At 42.1% G+C, this 23,152-nt stretch overlaps 1 pseudogene; it reads left to right on the top strand.

Moving 5' to 3' along the window:
* Window positions 1-9,241: 9,241 nt before the first annotated feature.
* Window positions 9,242-21,237, top strand: LOC122143601 (annotated as a pseudogene).
* The last annotated feature ends 1,915 nt before the right edge of the window (window positions 21,238-23,152 follow it).

Here is a 23,152-nt window from a genome sequence, read left to right on the forward strand (position 1 = left end):
TATGCTAGTCACCTTGCTAATCATGCTATGTCCAACATGCTAGTCACTTTTAGTCACCAGCTAGTCAGTTCGTTGAATCTCGTCTTAACCATGGAAAAGCCGCTAACGATATCTTTCGAGCAATGTCCTAGGTGGGCAGGCTGATCATGCTAGTAATCATCTTAGAGCTATTCTCAATCATGCTGCGTGAATTTAGACTTATGAACGTGCCTAGCTGACTTGCGGTCACGTATGGTACTCATGCAAAAACATTGGCTGTATTGTATTCCATAGCTCCCCGTCATGCTAGATAACTATTACATTCGGTTACTTTGCGCTATTCAAGCTGCGCTACACCTTAGTAAATATCAAAAATGCTCGGGGACGGTTGCCAATCACCTAAATAACTGTTAACCACTTGCTAAGGTTTTAATCTAGCAACAGTGTTTAATCACTTCCAAACGTTACTTCACCAAACTTTTCTAAACTTTTATACAATCTTTCAAGGAAGTTTTGCCACTGCAGGAAACAAAAAAATTTGTTTCATGACGACATCGTGTTTGATCTAGTTAGTGGGTGCTTGCCGCGGCAAGGGCACAGACTCCTTACTATGCAACTCTTACATAATTATAATTATTCTTTTTCTTCTTAATAGATTCCGTACAAATTTCGGCGCGTAACTAGTCCCGCGCCGTTTTTTTGTCACGGACCCGCAAAAGAGGTGTCAAATCGTGCGGCCTATGCGGGAATGGTGTGCTAATGCACTTTTAGAAGGCGATCGGTTCGTGGGGCGTAACGATGTTCGCACACCGGGCGAGAATAGCGCCCAGAAAATCGCAAGACAATGCATTGGCGGCCGAGCTTTGTCGATTATAGCTGCGAGACAGAATTTCGCAGAAACATGTGAATCCCACATGTGGAGGGCGTATCAGACTGTGCGAGGCTCTACATACCACGCAGTGGGGGTGTAGTTGTCCCTGGGGAGCATAGAGCACCCCAAATTTGCCCCATAGACATATTATGGGTGAGGGATCGCCCATGAAGACATCGCGTTTTTTCTACTATGGTACTTTTTATTACTAGGAGTTTTGCCATAAGAACTTAACTCTGGATCCACAAAGTCATAGCGGACATGGGGGGTGGGCTCATTTTACTCAGACAATACGATATCAGGCTCCGTCAGGATCATTTTGTGTGAGATGCAGTCAAGCCCGCCCTAAGCACCATTTAGGGTCACCCCTTAGTGTTAATTCAAGCTCTCATAGACTTACTTCATTGTGAAAAAGCTAAAAATAATATCTTTTGGATAGAAGTTTGTCATGAGAGACAACATGAGGTGCGGTCTCGTTTGAATCGTGGCGCAAGCAACGGACCAATCACGCCATCACTTCGACTTATAGGCCCTACACTTAGCACCATATGCCATCCTAGCAACCCAAAGCCTATCATGGATATGGCCACGTCTTTTGCCGAGCAACATTTTAGATGCACATTAAGCAATCCCAATAGCATAGAGGTCTTTGGGATTATCATCATTCCCGCTGCCATTCTATAATTATCCATATAAGGTTACCGCTAGGGTTGGTTTATGTCATATCTCTCTGCATCAAAGGCGAAGCATGGGTTTGGCTTATATTGTTGAGCATCGACTTGAGGTGAGCATCACTGCACTGCAGGCCACTCCCCTAGCAACCACAACACAGTACCCCTAGCAAACCGTTTTGCAAGATTCTATCATCTCTGCATCAGATAAACATCGTACAGACATGGGGTTGGCACTATATTTGTCCAAGCAAGCTCCTTTGGAGTATAGATTCATTGGGAGCTGTCAAGGCCACTCCCTAGCACCAACAGACTACCCTACAGCACTCCGTTATTGCAGACCTATATCTCTGAACGCAGAATTTTCGTAAAGACATGGCGGTGGGATCATTTTGACTCATGCTCAAACGGGACTTCCAACATGCTAGTCTGCAGACAGTGACTAGCCTACATGCTAATGTGATTAGCCTACCAGAGATAAATCAGTGCTAGTGAGTCTTCTATAACAGCCTAAGCACACGAAGGCCTCACGAGTTTTTGCCACTCGCACCAGCACCACTCACACTTTCTTCAGGAATGTACATTCTGTGTACATTACATATTATCTATGTGAACTCAGAACTTTGGCGTAGCGCTCTCCTCGGTGTCTGCTTTTGTCGTAAAGACCCATGAATAGGTGTGAAGGTAACTGGCGGCCAATTTGGTAGAGGTGCTGCGGAATATGACTACATTCTAAGCATCGGCATGTTAGCGATATTTCTTACATCAAAGGCGACAACACATGCTGTGAACATATGCCCATAGACTAACATTGAAAAATTATCCTGTCAACATCCTTGGAACACCAAGGATATTAGGCGTGGGAGGGGCATCTATTGACTCGGCCTATCAAGCATCCATAGCCTAGCAACATGAAACGTATTTTAGCTCCGAGCCTAGAACCACTTTTCAGCACCCTAGGCAAACACATTATGCCACATTAAAAGCTGTATCGGGTTCTCAGCAACACCTACCTATAGATCACACTGGCCCGTATGCTTTTTGGATTCCAGGCCAGCAAATGTTATTTAAATAGTCACCACATGATACTATCAGACACCTATAGCACCCATTTTCAGTACCCTAGCAACCATACGTTTCCTAGCCATTAGCATATATCTACTTATCGGCAACCTGCCACACTTCACAAACGACATCATGGGTGGCTGCACAGGGCGAGTTTAGTCAACGCTGCAAGCACCATAGCACATTTCAGTAATCAGGAAATGCTACTTCTATAGTGTGCTTGTGTAGCAAGGCCACCCCCAGTATTACTATATCTACATACTTATTATTCTTGCCAGTAGCAATCGCCGCGGCCGCGTAACCAGTTCCCCGCAAGACGCTAATGGTCACAGACCCACATAAAGTGGTGTCACCATCGTGCGCCCGACGCGGGAATGTATGGTCTATGACTTTTATATAGCTCAATATTCAACCAGGTTACGATGTTCCGCACACCGGGCGTAGCAATTCACCCGGGACACATGCGCTAGCACCATGCTTGCGGCCGCCTTTGTCGGAGTCATACGCTTCCGCGAACGAATTTCGCAGAAACATGTGTCATACCACATTTGAGAGGCTATCAGGCTGTGCGATGAACATACCCCAGCAGTGGGTATTATTTGAAAACCCGTGGGGGCACGATCCCCCGCAAAGTTGCCCCATAGCATACGTATGGTGACGAATACGCCCATGAAACACTGTGTGTTTTTCCTACTATATGTACTTTACCTAGGAGTTTTTGCTTTGAACATAACTCTGGCATATCAAATGTCATATAGTTAACCTGGGGGGTGGGCTCATTTTTATCAGATCCAACCCAGCTCATCTACCCTGGATCATTGTAACAAGTCAATTTCCGCCCTAGCAACCCTTTAGGGCCCTCTTAGTACAACCTCCATAGACGCCTTAACAGTCAATGACACCGTAGCAGACTACCCTGTAGCACCACCATAGATAGGGCATCCTTTTAGTCTCGATAGTCCGCAACTCATCACATCCACTAGTTCGCGCTGTAAACTTCTCCAGGCCCGGCTTTGTTTTTCTTTATTGCACCGTTGCGCCGAGTTGTGCCATGCAAGGAGCAACTCATCTGATTTCCTAAAAGGATGAAGTGATCTTTTTCTAGTGTTTCATATCATTAGTCGCCCTGAGATCAACAATTTGTTCACTGCAGGCCCAGCTCCATACAACCAACACATTGAGTAACGTGTAGACCGCGTTCTTTGGCAATGATCTGAAATCGTTGGGCATCAAACATCTTACAGAGTTGGTGTGCGCTATTGTTTACAGGCTAAGCAGCCTTTGGATGTATCATCATTGCAGCTGTCCATGCCACTTCCCTAAGCAACGCAAACAGAGTTAGCCCTATCAACCTTGTTATGCAAGACCTATACTCATTTGGATTAAAATGATGTCTTGACTCGATATTCTTTGAGGTCAGATAGATTGCATAGTGGTCTTGGGAGTGGGCGGTCTTTATTGAGTACTTGGGCGCTAGTTCAGGTGCAGTCCATACGACGTGACATATAAAGCTACTTCATGTAGTCCATATCCTCGGCATCCTAGTACTACTGTACGACATAAGCTTTGTTTCCCTTGTCAAGTCGGATGTTTAACAACATTTTTAAGAAGGCTTGGGTTTATCTCCAGGCAAAACATATCAATAGAGTACACCATCGTTGGTTTCTTTGCCTTATTGTGATTCACCCCGGGATGTGGTCATAGACATTAGTCTTTAAAGATTCATACTGATCTTACTGGTAAAACAGCAACATCAACATAGCAAAATCAAAGTTTCAGTACCTTAGCATATCCTATAAAACGATATTATATATACTCTCTTATGATCTCGTGCGCCACAAAGGTTCATGCCGACACGAAGTGTCATGGGTGGTATACAGGTGTGGGTTCCGATGTTGTGAGCACTGCAATGCATCCAATCACATTTTCCTTATGGAATATTTTTTAGCATGTCTTAGTAAGTGGTTGGTTTGCCGTGAAGGCAAAGGCAACAGTGTATACTTATTCTCCGTAATTTATATGCTGCGTTTTCTTCTTATTATGATGAAGGTATCTAATATGTGTTCGTGCGAGTTAACTTAGTCCTCGCGTTCTATTTTTTTCATTCAGACCCGTTAAAATGGCTGTTTCATTTGTAATCGTGCGTGCCTATAAAGGTGAGATACGTGGGTGTGCTTATGATTTTTCCTTAAGCGTTGATTTTTTGTTCGGCGCGTACGATGTTTCGAACATCCACGGGCTGAATAAGCATATTCGCCCGAAACATGCATATTTGACTAATTGGCGTATTGCGGTGTTTTTTCTGTACTTGACGGAGTTAATAGATCCAAGAGAGATTTTTGCCAGCAATACATGTGGAAGATTTCACCGATTATTTGGAGTTTGAGGGGCGGGGGTGGGGGGGGTGGGAACTATGTCATTGGCTGTTGCGTTGGCCCTTTGTGCGAGGAAACATTACCCGCAGTGGGGTATAAGTGTACCCTGCGGGTAGGCGCACGAGCCCCACCCAAGTTGCCCCATAGACATATTATGGTGAGTGAGTGATCCAGTCCCCTGATAATCAGTGCGCGTTTTTTTCCCACTATGGGAAAAGGGCAAATAAGGTAATTGCATATGTAAACATCAACATACTGGGATCACACCATGCATGTGATAGATGCCCATGCCAATGGGGGTGGGCTCATTTCACTCTAGGTCAACCGACCAATCAGTCTTCACAGGATCCATTGTGAAGCATCAAAAGCAACCAAAAGTCAAAAATCCCCAACGGCCCCAACCTTGATGAAGCAATCAAGCCAACGCCCTAGCAAACCATTTAGGGCCCCTTAGGTACCAAGCTCCGCTCGACCTTTCCATTGAAAAAGATTGCATTAACATTAAGATCTGTGGTGGATAAGGATGTTGTTATCGAGATAGTCATGAGGGTTCGGTCTTCGTTTACCTCATCATCGGCAAAGCAAAGAACTACCAAAGTCCAGAAATCACGAACCACCTTCAAGGAACTTCATATTCATTCCAAAGACGCGCCACGCGCCCTCCAATCCATGTGAACCACACGTAACAAGAAAACAACCCAAAGCATTGTTCTGATAATTTCAATAATCTGCTTAATCAGAAAGGCATGGGGGGTTGTTTTAAGATCCACTCATACTGGCAAGCAGCCAATCAGTCATAGATGCCAAGGCCATTTCATAATCTATTAATTTAATTAGTTAAGCCATGAAGTGTGTGTGGTTATCATTCATAATGGCAAGGCAGTACTTGGTTTATGTATCTACATTATTTGGTTCAGCTTGACAGGGCCACTCTAGCAACCAGACCAGACTATGGAGTACCTTAGCAACCATTTTGGCAAAAAGATCATATTCTCTGCATCAGAACAATGTACAAGACATGGGGTTTGCAATATAATGTCTAGCAGCGTTTTGAGACATCGGTTATTGGAGTTGTTAGCTAAAGTCCCTGGCAAGTTCACAGAGGCACGTAACAACCGCTTTGCAAGACCTGCATCTCTTAACCAGAACATCGTGAAAGACATGGCGTTGGCTACTTTCAGACTCCGCGGTAGCAAACTGGAATTATAACCATGCTAGTCATGCTAGCAGTGGATAGCTACATGCTAATAGTGATTAGCTAAGAGATAACTCAGGCTATGAACTCTATAAAAAGACCTAAGCAACTGAGGGTCGAGTTTTGCCACTGCGGGCACCCACTCACATTTTCTTCAGGAAAATATTCTAGTTAGTGGTGCTTGTCAAGGCATAGCATCACCATTATTATTCTCCATAGTTTCTATTATTATCAAGGCCAGAACTAGTCTTCCGCAGAGAAGTTCGCCGTCACTAGTCCCTTTAGCGGTCACAGACCAAGAAAAAGAGGTGTCAAATCGCATGCCTATTCGGGAATGGTGTAAGCTATGACTTTTATAAGCCGCATCGGGCCGCGACGATGTTCCACAGCCGGCCAAATTTCACCTAAAAAACGCGATAGACAATGCATTCTGTGCCAACTTTGGATGGATCAGAGTCTCAGAGAGAATTTCGCTGAGAAACATGTGAATCTGCACATTTGGAGAGGCTATCCGGCTCTGCGAGAACATACCCCAAAGTGGGGTATAAGTTGTACCCCTGGGGCGCAAGAGGCCCCCCAAGCTTGCCCCATAGATACATACTATGGTGAGGGATCGCCCATGAAACAGCCGCTTTTTCCTACTTATGGTAATTTACCTGAGGAGTTTTGCATTGAACATAACTCTGATCACAATGTCATAGAGACATGGGGGTGGCTCATTTTATCAAGAACAAACCAATCAAGTCTACTAGGCGGGTAGGATCACTTGTGAAAAAGGGAGCAGTCAAGCCACGCGCCCAAGCGCAGACCAATTACGCGCCCCTTATAGTAAACACGCTCCAAGACTTCATTGAAAAGCTTAAAATTAAAGATCTATGGAGAGAAGGTCCTAGAATACATGAGGGTGGGGGCGTTTCGTTTGACTAGGTCAGGCGCAACCGGAAATCACGCAAGGAATCACCTTCAAGACTTCATAGCCACGCCCTAGCAACCATTTAAACCAGCCTAGCAACCCAAAGCATAGAGGTAAATCTTCAAATCTGAATGTCATAAAGCCATAAGGGTTGGTTCATATCATTCATACTGGCAAGAAGCCTTTGGAGTCTCTAAAATTGGCATGTGCCAGGCCACCCCTAGCAACCAAACAGAGTACCTCTAGCAAACCGCTTTCAGGCAAGACCTATCTCTCTCTGCATCAAAAACATCGGGTGAGAGACATGGGGATTGGCTTATATTGTCAAGCATCCTTTGGAGAATCATCATTGGGGAGCAGTCAAGCCACTCCCTAGCAACCAAACAGAGTACCCTAGCAACCATTTTGCAAGATCTATATCTCTGCATCAGAACATCGCATAGACATAGACATGCAGTTGGCTCTTTGACTCCATGCTAGCAAACTGCACCCAACATGCTAGCCATGCTAGCAGTGAATAGCCACATGCTAATAGTGCGTGATTAGCTAAGAGATAACCCGGGCTATGAACTCTATAAAACACCTAAGCAACCGAGGGCCGAGTTTTGCCACTGCAAGCACCACTCACATTTTCTTCAGGAAATGTAACATTCTAGTTAGTGGTGCTGGCCGGCAAAGCATCACTTGTATTATCTCATTATACTTATTATTCTTTCCATTATTCTTCTTCCGCATAAAATTTCAAGGCCAGAACTAGCCCCGCAGTTTACCAATACAGACCCAAGAAAAGAGGTGTCAAATCGTTCTGCCTATTCGGGAATGGTGTGCTATGACTTTTATAATGCATCAAGGTGACGATGTCAGGATAACGGCGAAACATCGTCTCAAAATCGATAGACAATGCATTATGGCCAACTTTGACGGATCAGAGTCTGAGAGAGAATTTCTCGCAGAAACATGTGAATCACCACATTTGAGAGGCTATCAGGTTGTGGCGAGAACATACCCCAGTGGGGTATGTTGTTCCCTGGGGCGCAAGAGCTCTCTAAAGTTGTTCCATAGACATACTATGGTGAGGGATCGCCCATGAAACAGCTGCTTTTTCCTACTATGGTACCTAGGAGTTTTGCATTGAACATAACTCTTGGATCACAATGTCATAGAGACATGGGGTGGGGCCTATTTTACTTCCAGACAACCAATCAGCTCATCAGGATCATTGTGCAGCAGGGCCAAGCCACGCCCTAGAAACCATTTAGGGCCCCTTAGTAACAAGCCCATAGACTTTCTCATTGAAAAAGATCAAATTAATATCTTGGATAGAAGTGTCATAGAAACATGAGGGTGGGCTCGCTCTGACTCAGGGCAACAAACCCACCACCAATCACCTTCTGCATCATAGCCACGCCCTAGCAACCATTTAGACCACCCTAGCAACCCAAAGCATAGAGGACATCTCCTCTCAAATCTGAATATCATAAAGGCATGGGGTTGGTGTATATCATCTTATACTTGAAAGCAGCCATCATTCCCAGATGCCAAGGCACTCCCTAGCAACCAAAACAGAGTACCCTAGTAACCTGCTGAAGACTTATGTCTCTGCATCAAAACATCAGAGACATGGGGGTTATTTATATTGTCAAGCATCCTTTGAGTATCATCATTGGGAGCTGCAAGGCCAATTCCCTAGCAACCAAACAGAGGCACCCTAGCAACCATTTTGCAAGATCTATATCTCTGCATCAGAACAATGTACAGACATGGGTTTGGCGAGTACTGTCAAGCAGCCTTGAGTATCACATTGGGAGCTGTCAGGCCACTCCCTAGCAACCAAACAGAGTACCCTAGCAAACTGCTTTGCAAGACCTATATCTCTGAATCAGAAGATCGTGAAAGACATGGCGGTTGGCCTCTTTGACTCATGCTAGCAACTGAATTCCAACATGATAGTCATGCTAGCAGTGAATAGCTACATGCTAATAGTGATTAGTTAGCTAAGAGATAAATCAGGCTATGAACTCTATAAAAATACCTAAGCAACTGAGGGCCGAAGTTTTGCCACTGCAAGCACCACTCACATTTTCTTCAGGGAAATGTACATTCTAGTTTTACCATACCATTCTGAAAAACTTTTGGCGCTACCCTCCCCTGCACTCCCTTTGTTGTAGACCCATGTATGAGGTGGCCAAACGCGGCCATTGGAGGAGAGGTGTGCTATGACTTTCTATATATTCGATGTACTACATTCGTGACGGCGGGCGAAAAAATGTCTGAAAAATATCCCATAGACTTAACATTGGAAAAATTATCTGACATCATATCTTTGGATCAGAAAGGTCTAGAGGCTTGTGAGGGGCTTATTTGACTCCGGCCTACTCAAGCAGTCCATATTTAAAGACATAACTACTTCATAGCCACCCCTAGCAACCACTTTTAGAACCCTAGCAACTGTTTCATACCATTTAAAAGCTGTATCTCAGCAAAACAGCAATATAGGGGAAACACTGTTCCTGCTTTTGATTCAGATTGGCAAATAGGCTTTAAATATCACCTCATATACTATACAGCCACACCATAGCAAATCCATTTTCAGTGCACCTTTAGCAACCATAAAGCAATATAGTTCACTAAGTATCTCAGCCCAATAACCACACAGACATCAAGGGTGGCTACAGGGCTTGTGCTTTGCCACTGCAGCACCACCAACATTTTCTTCAGGAAATGTATATTCTAGTTAGTGGTGCTTGCCGTATGGGCAAAGCATCACTCTGTATTATCTCACATACTTATTATTCTTCTTTTCTTCTTATAGATTCTCAGATAGCTCTCAAGCCAGAACTAGTCCCCAAGAGGCTTTTGTCACAGACCAAAAGTGGCCAACCGTATGCCTATTCGAATGGTGTGCTGGTGACTTTATAAGCCGATCGGGCGACGATGTTCGCATTAACCGGGTGAAACATCACCAAAAATCGCGATAGACAATGCATTGCTCAACTTGACAGATCAGAGTCTGGTGAGAGAATTTCTATGAAACATGTGAATCACTACATTTGAGAGGCTATCAGGGTTGTAAGTGAGAACATACCCCACAGTGGTATAGTTGTAACTCTGGGGCGCAAGAGCCCCCCAAAGTTGCCCCATTAGACATACTCATGGGTGAGGGATCGCCCATGAAACAGCCGCTTTTTCCTACTATGGTACTTCTTTACCTAGGAGTTTTGCATTGAACATAACTCTGATCACAATGTCACAGGAGACAGGGGGTGGCCTCATTTTAATCAGGGCAGCCAATCAGTCTGTCAGGATTATTGGGAAGCAGTCAAGCCACGCCCTAGCAACCATTTAGGGCCCCTTAGTGGACAAGCTCCATAGACTTCCATTGAAAACGATGAAATGTATATCTTTGGATAGAAGTGTCATAGAAACATGAGGGTGGCCTGCTTGACTCAGCAAACGACCAATCAGGAATCACCTTCAAGATCATAGCCACGCCCTAGCAACCATTTAGACCACCCTCAAACCCAAAGCATAGAGGATATCTTCAAATCTGAATACTCAAAGGCATGGGGTTGGGTTTATATCATTCATACTGAGCAGCCATCATTCCTCTAGCTGCTGCTTCACTCCCTAGCAAATCAAAATGAGTAAATTCCTAGCAACCATTTTGCAAGCAAGACCCACCTCTGCATCAAAAACATCAGAGGACATGGGGTTGGCTTATATTGTCAAGCATCCTTGAGAGTATCATCATTGGGAGCTGCCAGGCCACTCCCTAGCAACCAAAAAGAGTACCCTAGCAACCGTTTTGCAAGACTCATCTCTCTGCTCAAACATCAGAGACATGGGGTTGGCTTATATTGTCAAGCATCCTTTGAGTATCATTGGGAGCTGCCAGGCCACCCCTAGCAACCAAACAGAGTACCCTAGCAACCGCTTTGCAAGACCTAGGCATCTCTGAATCAGAACATCGCATAGACATGGCGGTTGGCTCTTTGACTCCATGCTATAGCAAACGGAATTCCAAACATGCTAGTCATGCTAGCAGTGAATAGCTACATGCTAATAGTGATTAGCTAAGAGATAAATCAGGCTATGAACTCTATAAAAGACCTAAGCAACTGGAGGGCCGAAGTTTTACACTGCAAGCACCACTCACATTTTCTTCCAGAAATGTACATTCTAGTGTTACTATTACTATTCCTGAAAACTTTTAAGGCCACATCTCCTGCACTGTTTGTCGAGACCCAAGGAATGAGGTGTCAAATCGTATGGCTTATTGAGGAGAGGTGCAAGCATGACTTTTCTAAGCAATCGGATGTACGATATTCTCAGACAGCTGGGGAGAAAAAAATTTGTGAAAATATCCCATAGACTTAACATTGGAAAAATTATCTGACATCATATCTTTGGATCAGAAAATCATAGAGGCTTGGGATCATCTTTGATTCTGGCTCTATCATATCAAGCAAGTAGTGACATAACTACTTTATAGCCACTCCCTAGTAACCACTTTACACCCTAGCAACTGTTTAACAACATTTAAAGCTGTATCTCAGAAAAACAACAATATAGAAACACTGGTTCTTGCTTTTTGATCTGGCTGACAAATAGTCCAGAATATCACATCATATACTATACAGCCACACCATACCAACCATTTTCAGCACCTTAGCAACCATAAAGCAATATAAATGACTTGTATCTCGGCTCCACAATCCTCACACAGACATCAAGGTCGTGTACAGGGCCGAGTTTTGCCACTGCAAGCACCACTCACATTTCTTCTTCAGGAAATGTACATTCTAGTGTTACTATTACTATTCACTCTGAAAACTTTTACGCTTACTCCTCCTGCACTGTTTGTCGTGAGAACCATGAATGAGGTGTCAAATCGCAGCGGCTTATTGAGGAGAGGTGTGCTATGACTTTTCTAGAGCAATCAGATGTACTATATTCGTACAGCTGGCTAAAAAAATGTGTGAAAAATATCTCATAGACTTCACTATTGGAAAATTATCTGACATCATATCTTTGGATCAGGAAAGACATAGAGGCTTGGGAGTGGCTCTCTTTGACTCGCCTCATCAAGAACTGGCAGAAAGTGACATAACCAGTTTATAGCCACGCCCTAGTAAATCCACTGTAAACACCTCATGTCTGTTTAACAACATTTAAAAGCTGTATCTCAGTAAAACAACAATATAGAAACACTGGTTCTGGCGCTTTGATTCAGGTTGGCAAATATTTTAAATATCACCCCATATACTATACAGCCACACCATAGCAACCAATTTTCAGTACCTTAGCAAACTATAAATCAATATAAACTACTTATATCTCGGCTCCACAACTTCACACAGACATCATGGGTGGCTACAGGGCCGAGTATTGCCACTGCAAGCACCACTCACATTTTCTTCAGGAAATGTACATTCTAGTTCTTATTATTATTCAGTAAATTTCAAGCGCCAGAACTAGTCCCACAGTTTTTGTCACAGCCCCAAAGTGGCTACGCCAATCAGGCGGCTCATACTGAATGGTGTAAGCAGACTTTGAGAGCCGATCAAGGTGACGATGTTCGCAGACACCGCTAACACGCCCAAAAATCAGATAGACAATGCATTGCGGCCAACTTTGACTTGATCAGAGTCTCGAGAGAATTTCGCAGAAACTTGTGGAATCACCACATTTGAGAGGTACATCAGGCCAGCGCAGAACATACAATCGCAGTGGGGGTATAAGTTGTACCCCAGCAAGAGCTCCCCCCTGTGCTGCCCCATAGACATACTATGGTGGGAGGGATCGCCCATGAAACAGCCAGCTGCTTTTTCCTACTATGGTATTCTTACCTAGGAGTTTTGCATTGAACATAACTCGGATCACAATGTCATAGAGACATGGGGTGGGCTCATTTTAATCCAGGCAACCAATCAGTCTGTCACGATCATTGTGAAGCAGTCAAGCCACGCTTCCTAGCAACCATTTACGGCCCCTTAGCAACAAGCCCATATATTCCACATTGAAAAAACATCAAATTAATATCTTTGGATAGAAGTGCGTCATAGAAACAAGAGGGGCTCGTTTGATTCGGGGCAGCAAAAGACCAATCACGAATCACCTTCAAGTTCATAGCCACGCCCTAGCAACCATTTAGAGCACCCTAGCAACCCAAAGCACATAGGGATATCTTCAAATCTGAATGTCATAAAGCCATAAGGGTTGGTTTATATCATTCATACTGGCAACCAGCCTTTGGAGTATCATCACTGGCAGCTGTCAGGCCACTCCCTAGCAACCAAATTAGAGTACCCTAGCAACCATTTAGTAAGTATTATATCTTTACAACCAAAATCAGACAGACATGGGGTTTCCAGTTTATATTAGCAGCTTTGAGTATCATCATTGACAGATGCCAAGCCACTCCCTAGCAACCAAACAGAGTACCCTAGCAACCGCTTTGGCAAGACCTCCATCTCTCTGCATCAAAACATCAGAGAGACATGGGGTCGCATGACTGTCAAGCTGCCTTTGAGTATCAGTCATTGGGAGCTGTCAGACCACTCCCTAGCAACCAAACAGAGTACCCTAGCAACCGTTTCTTTGTAGGACCTATATCTCTGAACTGTGAACATCGTGACAGACATGGCGCAGTTGGCTCTTTGACTCATGCTAGCAACTGAATTCCAACATGCTAGCCTAGCTAGCAGTGAATAGCCAAGCATTAATAGTGATTAGCTAAGAGAAAACCAGGCTATGAACTCTATATAAAAGACCTAAGCAACTGAGGGCCGAGTTTTGCCACTGCAAGCACCACTCACATTTTCTTCAGGAAATGTACATTCTAGTTATGATTATTATCCATTCTGCTCTGAATGATGAACACTAAAAAGTTGACAAAGTATGAGTGCTAAGGATTCAAATTAGCTTCACAGAAAATTTTAAAGGTATTTCAGTGGAATAATTTAGCTAACCATAATGTGATTTTCTAGAATTACATTCAGGTTGGTTCCAATGTATCAATTTATGCACAAAAAATCTAAGATTAGTGTTCATAAGGAAAAATGGAAAGTAAAATAATCTGCAATAAATCTCATCACTGATGAGGTGTCATGATGGATGGAGAGAACTTAAAAACGCCCAGTGGAAAAAAAAGGGGAAATTTAGACAAGTAATAAAAAAATAAACAAAAAAAGGGCCCGCAGGTGATTACTACCTCTCTCGCTCTTACAGCTGAAAGGTTTTTCACAGGGTTTGGGGGGAGAAATGTGAGGGAATTATTCTGACCTATAATTTTACAGTCCTCCAGTCTATCTGCCACTGTGGCTTCAGCCTTTATTTTTTATTTTCCCCTTTCTTAAGCACAGTAGGCAAAAAAAATTTTTCCCAATGTGTCAGCAGGAGCTCGTACAATACTGCTCTGGCCCAAAGAGCAGATTCATGTTGAGTGAAACACCGGTGTGAAATTAGGTCCATCATCATCAGGAAGTGCATCCTCTCTGTGGATGGTTTTTTTCACCAGCGGCAGGTAGCTGTCACAGGTAGACACCCCTGGACCCTTAAAATAGAATTCCTACGGGGCCTCAAGGACTGGGAAACTAATTAGTTTTAAAAATCATAAAAAAGTGCTTTAGTGATTCTAAGTGAATGGGAACCCTCCCTTGCACTTTGTTTTGGTTTCATTCCCTTCTCCGCTATCCTTCATTTATCCTTTTGCCTGGAAGTATTCAATATTCAAGGTGAAGTCATAGAAATGGCATCCTAATTGGGAAAAAATTGTAATGAGTGAGATAACTGGGCAGCAATTTTCTATAGATCTGGCAATGTTCTGAGGTTGATTCAAAGGTGTAAAAATGAAAAAATTTTCCCCAAAAAAATTTTAAAAATTATCTTTTAAATTCCAATTTTCAAGGAAAATATGTAGCCAAGGAGTGACATTAAAACATCTACTTCAAAAATAAAACACATTGAATAGGTCTCTTTACATTTTTGTGCATCTGCTTTTAATATTTACACAGGCAGACATACAGTGAGTACAAAAAGTCAATACAAATTTGTTGGATATTTTTATGCATCAGTAATTGTGAGGGAACACAAAGAGTGAACCTCACGAAGTGAGAGGACATACAATCAATCATAAGATCTAAGCAGAATCGAACTATAAAAATAGCTGCCTACAAAAAAGAGACATGCACAGAGTCAATCTCATCAGAATCCCAGCTTAATTACTGATCTGTGATCAGATTACATCCTGTTCCCTTTTGGCTTAACCACAGCTGCAGAAAGAAGCTTAGCTGACATTAGATCTGTGCTTTAATGTGCTTTCCATCAACGCATAAAAACAATTTGTGGTTTTTATACAGAGTGTGCGTGTGCAGACTGAAAATAGAAATGTTTTTTCTTTGGTGTGTTTTAGCACAAAGGCTCAAGATTCAGACACAGATGAATCACACTTAGTGAACTAACAGGTGCTGACAGTTGACAAAGGGGTTTCTCATGGCTCAATATACATTTTTTAAAGCTCGAGGCTGAGTGGTTTTCGTTTTTTTACAAATAATGGGTAAATCTAAAACAGACTTCTCCTACTACAGTTCTATTGATCTGTGTGTATCCAGAATCACTTACTAATCGTGCAATATAAGCATGTCCTGTATATAAATTCATATATATATACTTCTGTTTTAGAATATCTAAATTGAAACAGAAGCCGGACTTTATGTGATACATCAGCTCTATGCATTTTTTCTCTCTTGTTCTACTTTGGTTAAAGTCAGTGATTGTGTTCCTATGTCAGTAAAGATGAGACCATAATGCACGCCTTCGTTCAATTTGACCACTGTTTTGACTGTGAAGGTACTGCGTCCAAACACAACACAACTTTAATGCCATCATGACCATTTAAACTGTGAGTTCCTGCCAAAAATGCTGACTTTCAAACTTTTTATTCGTGCACAGTTAAAGGTCACCCAGAACCCCCTCCGGTCTTTCAGGCGTGGGGCCTCTCATGCCAGCGACCGCAGTCTCGGTTAATTGCGGTAATGGCGGCTGGCGGGCTTCGGTGGGGTGATCGCGTTCCGTTAAAGAAAGCGTAGAAAAAAGGGTTATGAGTGATTGGCATAGCCCAGCCACAGCTTCCTCCCCCCCCCAAAGGGGGGACTGGCGACACCCCTCCCCAGATAAAGGGGCGGGCAGTGGAAGGAAAAAGAATGGAAGCCAGCGGGCGGTGGCCCCTTACCACAACCCCAGTGTGGCCGCCCGCCTTCTTTTCCCCGCAAATATGGAGATGCCCTGCGGCCGAGCTTCTCCTGCCGACTCCTCGCAGGAGTCGGGGCAGACAACGCACACTTTTCCACTTCCCTCTGCAGCTTGTTTCCCAATGGTTACGCAATCCCTTCCACGTGTTTTCCTCCCTTCTGCTCCTTCCACCTCATCCCCTTCCTCTTCCCCCCCTGACCGGGCCGGGGAACCAGTGATGGTGTGTTTGGCAGCACTGAGCTTGGCGGCCGGTAGATCGGTTATACATGACCAGCTGACAGTCATGGGATGTAAAATGCAACAGCTGTAGAGTAAATGGGGGTAGCCAAAGTCCTGGCAAATTCAGACTAGCCCCGGGGGTCATCGTTCCGTTCTGCGCCCAGCCAAAGACTGGCGGCAAGGGGGATTGACGCAGAAAGAAAGCCATACAGAGAGAAACAGTTTTTGGCCAACCCAGCCGTTCTCCTCACGGGGGTAAGTTAGGGTCTGGTGTTTCCAAGGTACCTGTGATGGAGGGAAAATACATAATAACTAATAATACAGGACTTTTTTAAGTCATATTATCATGACAAAAAAGCTTCAGCTATATGTTATAACAAATATGTCATGAACTATTTTGTGCCATAGGTTTTTAGCTATTTGATATAGACTTTATTCAGTTTCTTGACTGGTTTGATCAAAACAGTCAAGACCCAAATAATCAATTTCTAAAACATTTGCATTTCACAAAACATTCTTGCCACACAAAGTTAAAACCAAAAAAATAAAACTTCAGGCTTTTAAAACATTAGTTAATGTTTTAGAAACAAACAACAGATTTCTAGATAGAATTAAAATTATTAAAAATATAATTATTAATATTCATTTACATGAATAATGGCTTATTTTAAAAAAAATATTTTTTTAAAATTAAGCTTATTCAATCTAGAATACAAATTTATAAAACGGGGTTTTTCATTTTTAAATTTCATGTTTTTTCAAAATAATTCAAAAAAAGTTATTCCATTCTAAATTATTTAAATTATAAATGTTGTATAATTTAAATTTAATTTGTATAATATAATTAAATGTACTTGAATTAAATGTTAAAAGGGTTTTATTAAAAATTTCATATTAAAAAAATTATAAATACTGTAAATTTTGGGTTTATTGTTAGTTCTATACCTAATATTTCACTAATGATAACAATGTACTTTTACAATTTTTGGTAAGGTGTTGCCAAATATTTTTTCATGATATTATCTTGATTATCATGACCATAATCACTAACAATATCAATACTCAATACTAAACGGTCTATGCTAATAACGCAGAGGGCCCATGTGGACCGGTGCGCACACCATCCAGGGCCCTATAAATACTTTTTACAAAAGGGAACTTCCCAAAAAATCCAGTCGGCCCCCGTCAGTCCGTGATTGACGAACGGCATCACCGCGACGCAACGGAGAGGTCCGCGACGCGAGGACACGTAAAGATGTGGGGGGGTTGCCGTAGCTTTTTCACAAACACCGGAATGACCACGAGCGGGTTCCCGCAGATGGTGATGGCGTCACCCAGGGTCAGCACTCCCCCGGATCAGCACCTTCTCGCTTCCCCGTACTAAGGATCTGCTCCACGAGCGCGTGCCGTTCGCCATCTCCATATCTCCAAAAGGATCGGGGAGCGGGAAAGGGCTTCATTTCCAAGGTCCGGAGCCCGCAGCCCTGCCACTCTCCAGACTCGTGCCAATTTTGAATGGGCCCAGGGAAAAGGGACCTCAAAAAAACGATCATCATGCCGTTAGCCCTTTTCCCCAAACTTGCCCTCCTCTCGCGCGCTCCTCGCCCATAAAGGACTTCATAGTTTCCCGTGGTTTTTGCGTGACAACAATCTGTTAGTATTGCCAGCACCATCCGTGCACCTTTTATCCACGAACTTTTCAGAGCGCCTGATGATGGCACGAGATCCCAGCTGCGCGCGCAATGAGTGATCGCATCCGATTACGTTCAGTCACTGACGCGCGGCTAATTTCTCTATTTTAGAGATCATTCGTTGGTCATTTTCTCACACCATGTTCCGAAAAAAACTGAGTGAGAGGGAGTTTAGAGAGAGAGTTTATCATGTTATTTTTATAAGCATTAACAGGGTGCAACCAAAGCTTTAGTAACATTTGTAAGTTTTTTTTCCCTCACAGCACCAAATTAATAATAGTCATGAATTGATATTATTGATATTTTATATTAAAGTAACAAAATTGTTTATTATTCATTATTGATTATTTAAAAAAGAGTGCTGGTCTTACAGCCTGCACTGCTACGGGTGGGTTTTTAACACTAGTAGAAACATGGATATTTACAATTTTGTGTGTGAATATTGTGATAATCAAATAACTATTGCCAATATTAATATTGCCTTATCCCAAGCCCTATATCATTTATAACTCAACTTTAAATAAAAATGTAATTCAAAGTGATAACCAATTAGGACACTTTAATTGAAAACGGCACATAAATTTTAAACAAATAGGCCTATGGAAATGCATAAACATAGCTCAAAATCATAAAAATAATGTGTGTGTTATTCACTCTGAAGGTCCATGATTTATCTGCCCCATTGTCTGTAATATTTGAGAGGCCAGTAGATTAATGGCAATTAATGACAAACCCCAGAAAATCACTTATCATTCATACCATCTCTGATTCATGCCCCAGAGAAGAAAACAAAAAAATAATGATTCCACATAAAACCCAGACGAAAAACAGAACTCTTGCTTCTTTGTAAGTACAATCAATGAATTTTTCCTTTAGAAACAAGCTGCACTGTCGCCCCCTATGGGAAAAAAAATTTAATTAAAATAAAATAAAAGAACCACATAGGCGGCCAATTCTGTTTTCTCCTGCCGATTTTTGTTCGATAAATACATTATCAAACATATAAAATTTGTTGAGCAAATTATATAGGCTCATTTACTCGAAACACACGGAAGTATGTTTTGCTTCCAGTTGCTTTATGCTACTACATTCGCGATCTTCTATTGATAATATATAGTAGCCCTATTCTTGCAAATATATAGTATTTCTAGTTTGTTTTGTATTTGTTTGGGTATTAATCGTAATTTCCAATAATATAAATAGGCCCTATATATAAATCTTAATTCTATAAAATCGTAATTGATAAACTATGTAGGCCTAATACTTAACCTACTACCTAAAAAACACGCGTTTCCATTTGTTGTTGTTTTAAAATACCATGTAAATTAAAATTACCCATCTGGTACGAATCTCCCAAGTTACAAAATCCAGTTGGTTGTGTAAGTGTCCTTCTTACCTTCCTCCTATAGAGGGCAGCAGCAACTACAAATTCTCAGGTGCAGCTCGGTTCGTAAGAAGTCATGGCCGCAGGAAAAGTCTCGTGCAGGGCGTGCGAGCAGAGGTCTGGGCTTTGGTGTTCTGCAGATATCTACTCTTAAACAAATCTCCGGCAGCCGTGATCGCAACATGCAGAAACCCGGACGCCGCACAACATTTGGCAGCCCTGCAGCGCGCAGCACGCGGACAGGATGACTGTATCTGAAACTGGGATGTCAACAGGGAAGATGACATCAAGAGAGCGGCTGAGAGTGTCAAAACCGCCTTTGGGAAAGTGGATTTGATCATTAATTCTTCAGCTATGCTTCATCCGTCCGGTAAAGGAGAAACAAGTTTACGAGACGTGTCCGCTCAGGTGACCAGCGGACCTTTTTTATATCAATACGGAAATCATACTTTGTGGGGTATATTCAAATGTTTTTTGACATGTAACATTTTTTCTAACACTTCCACCCCCCTTTCCCCCTTCAGGCACACACTTCCACTTTGGACCACTAATACAGTGGGTCCACTGGTGATACGCTAAGTATTTTGCCCTCATTGCTTCAGAAGGGAACAGGGGCGCCTTTGGCCAACAGTTCCCCAGAGAAAGAGAAACAGCACAGTGGCATCATTGTAAACATGACTGCTAGAGTGGGATCTATAGGAGACAATGGTAGGTATCTAAGCATAAGCCAAGAGCAAGTGTTTCTCTCTATTCGTAATGTAGAAAATAAGGTTTGAACAAGATATGGCTCCAGGTGAGTTGTCAATAACCAATCTTAATTAGCTGTCAACATCAGATGAGCTCATGTGGAAAACTGAGAATTTATAAAGTTGCCTGTACAGAAACAGAAGGTAACAGAAAGTTCAACTGAAGCAAATGTAACTTTTATCTTATAATTTTCTGCTTACTAATGCACAGAAACTCATGCACACATTTTCCACAATATTTTCTATCACCATTCAAGTCTGTATCTCAGAATAATCAGCTTAAATATGATGTTACTTTTCTGGAGCAGGGCCCAAATACTTAAAACATACTAATATACAGTATGATTACAGCTACGTGCATCTAGAGTTGTTTTGCAGTCGCATTTGGGACTGTATCTGTTTCCAATGTCCACCATCGCTTACATCTCTGTTGGCTTATATATTTCTGTCTTCAGCTTTTTGAGGATGGTACAGCCATAGGATGTCTCCAAAGCTGCCTTTAAACACGGCCACCAGAAACCTGTCCATTAGGCTAAATGGCATGCGCTCTAAAATTGTGCCTGTGTTTCCTGCATCCTGGAACCGTGAATACAGATTTGTCTCGGCCCTACCATCGAAAACGTACCCAAGGACAAGCTGTTCAGCACAGAGTACCTCAGTCCAATGCCTTATAGAACATTATTGACACTCTAAATATAGACAAAACAGGTAAAGCCTATGCATGGGACAGTACTGAAATACCTTGGTAAACAGTCTTGTCAAAAACCGCGGCATTCTGTGTGTACCCCCATTTTAATATAAAGTGGATGAGAAAAAATGTGACAAAGGAGAAGTCTAGCACAAAAATTGAATGTTTGCATATTAAAGAAACACTGAATCTACAAAGTATCGTTGAAAAGCTTTGAAACATACCCAAACATCAGGAAGCTTGATTGATGTACTGTCCTTGTTAATTTTCATTTTGATTGTAAGAGTGGTACAGTCTATCTGCTTTGTGCAAAAAACCCAAAACAAAAGCCCTACCCATCAGATAAGCGGTATCACAAAATCATGAATGAAAGGAGTCGATACTGGTTTTGATGTAAGGCTATAATAAGTAAAATCCTCTGTAGTTGTAAAATCATTTAGTTTGTTTTAAAATCTATATGCATGGTTAAAAAGGACATAAAAAAAAGAATAAAAAATAACTTTTTTTTTTGTCGGAACCAAGGGAAAGCCTGACTTGGAGTTATTTGGATAACAGACTTTTCAATTTCTCATTAGCAGCTTTTGATCCTGAGCCCAACTAAAGCCGTTGCTTTTGCATTTTATTTCATAGATAAAAAACCGTTTTTCAATTGTTAATGTATGACATCATTAATGTATAGCAGAGATGTTCAGTTCTCTCCTGTTCTTTCCAAGTGGTTGAGGTCACTGATGTCACATTAGCTGCAGTTTCCTGAATGCTATTTTAGCACGTATCCATTCTCCTGAAAAGTACCACCCACAGTATTTTCCAGAAATGTACACACAGTGAGTGAAATGACATTTGATGTTGCAATTATTCCTTAACACTTTTTAGTATTTGTCAGCCGTTCTGAAGCTAACTGGAATGTCCAAAGCTAGTCAACACTGTAGTGATTGGAGACTTACTGGTGATGGTAATTTACTTCTTTGCCTCCTGATTAATGTGGTACTTGCCTCTCTCTCTTACACTCAGTCGATCGTCACTCTTTCTTCCCCTTATTGCGGCCAAGCCAAGTGAGTGCAATCACAAAAAAGAAAACAAAATTTTCAATTAATGACGCCTATGTAAACAAACAAAAAAATAATAAATACTTTCTTTGTCTTATGGTTAATAATCAAACCTAAATCAAATTCCTCAAATATTTATGATTGCTGCAAAAAACAAAAACACGATTGAAAATAAAGAACAGAATTGTTAGAAGGCTATCAGTAAAAAGGTGCTTAGTTGTTTTTCTACTATTTGAAAACTGTGATAGGTGTAGGTTCGTCACCTGGGAATGTCTGTATTTTTATTTCAGCATGAAGACACATCAGAGATTAAAAACGAATTTATTTGATTAATTTTATGTTTATAATAAATGTAAATTTCGGTTAATAATTAACTAGTTTGAACCCCTCGTCTCTTCCTAATGTCCTTCCCTTACCTCCATGACACTTGATACCCGAGAACCACTGAACTGAAACCCCCTTTGACCCCATTCACCCCACACATATTCATGCTGAGAGAAATCGCTTTCAATTGCTACTCATTAAAATGATTCATTTGAAACTGAAGATAGATAGATAGATAGATAGATAGATAGATAGATAGATAGATAGATAGATAGATAGATAGACTAGATGGTGATCATCTATAACACAAGAGATGACGCGGGCGAAATGCCGAATACGCAAACGGGCGAAGGGAAGAATGTAGTATAATAGAACAGTTGTCCGTGAAATGTGAGGAACGATCGTGAACGATAGTCTGTACTTTGTTTTCTGTTAGCGGATAGAGGGATGGCTGTGTGAGTGCGATGCGCGCGCAAACCTCTGCTTGCGCTGCTTGTCTGTAGGATCCATCCGGTGACGTGCATGGAGCCGGGTTGTGTTGACAGGGGTGGCTGCACGCAGCGCCAGAGCCTACAGTGAGAGAAGTATGCACCGACAATTAGAGACGCGACGGCGACATCGGGCGGTTCCACGTGGTTTTTACTCTCCTTCGCTTTAGTATCCGACAAAAAAACTTGTAAAACAGGAGGCTTGTCTGTTTATTATCTGTGTTTGAGAGGGGTGTAAATCGCTT

The sequence above is a fragment of the Cyprinus carpio genome, unplaced genomic scaffold (genome assembly GCF_018340385.1).
Source record: "Cyprinus carpio isolate SPL01 unplaced genomic scaffold, ASM1834038v1 S000006459, whole genome shotgun sequence".
Lineage (NCBI taxonomy): Eukaryota > Metazoa > Chordata > Actinopteri > Cypriniformes > Cyprinidae > Cyprinus > Cyprinus carpio.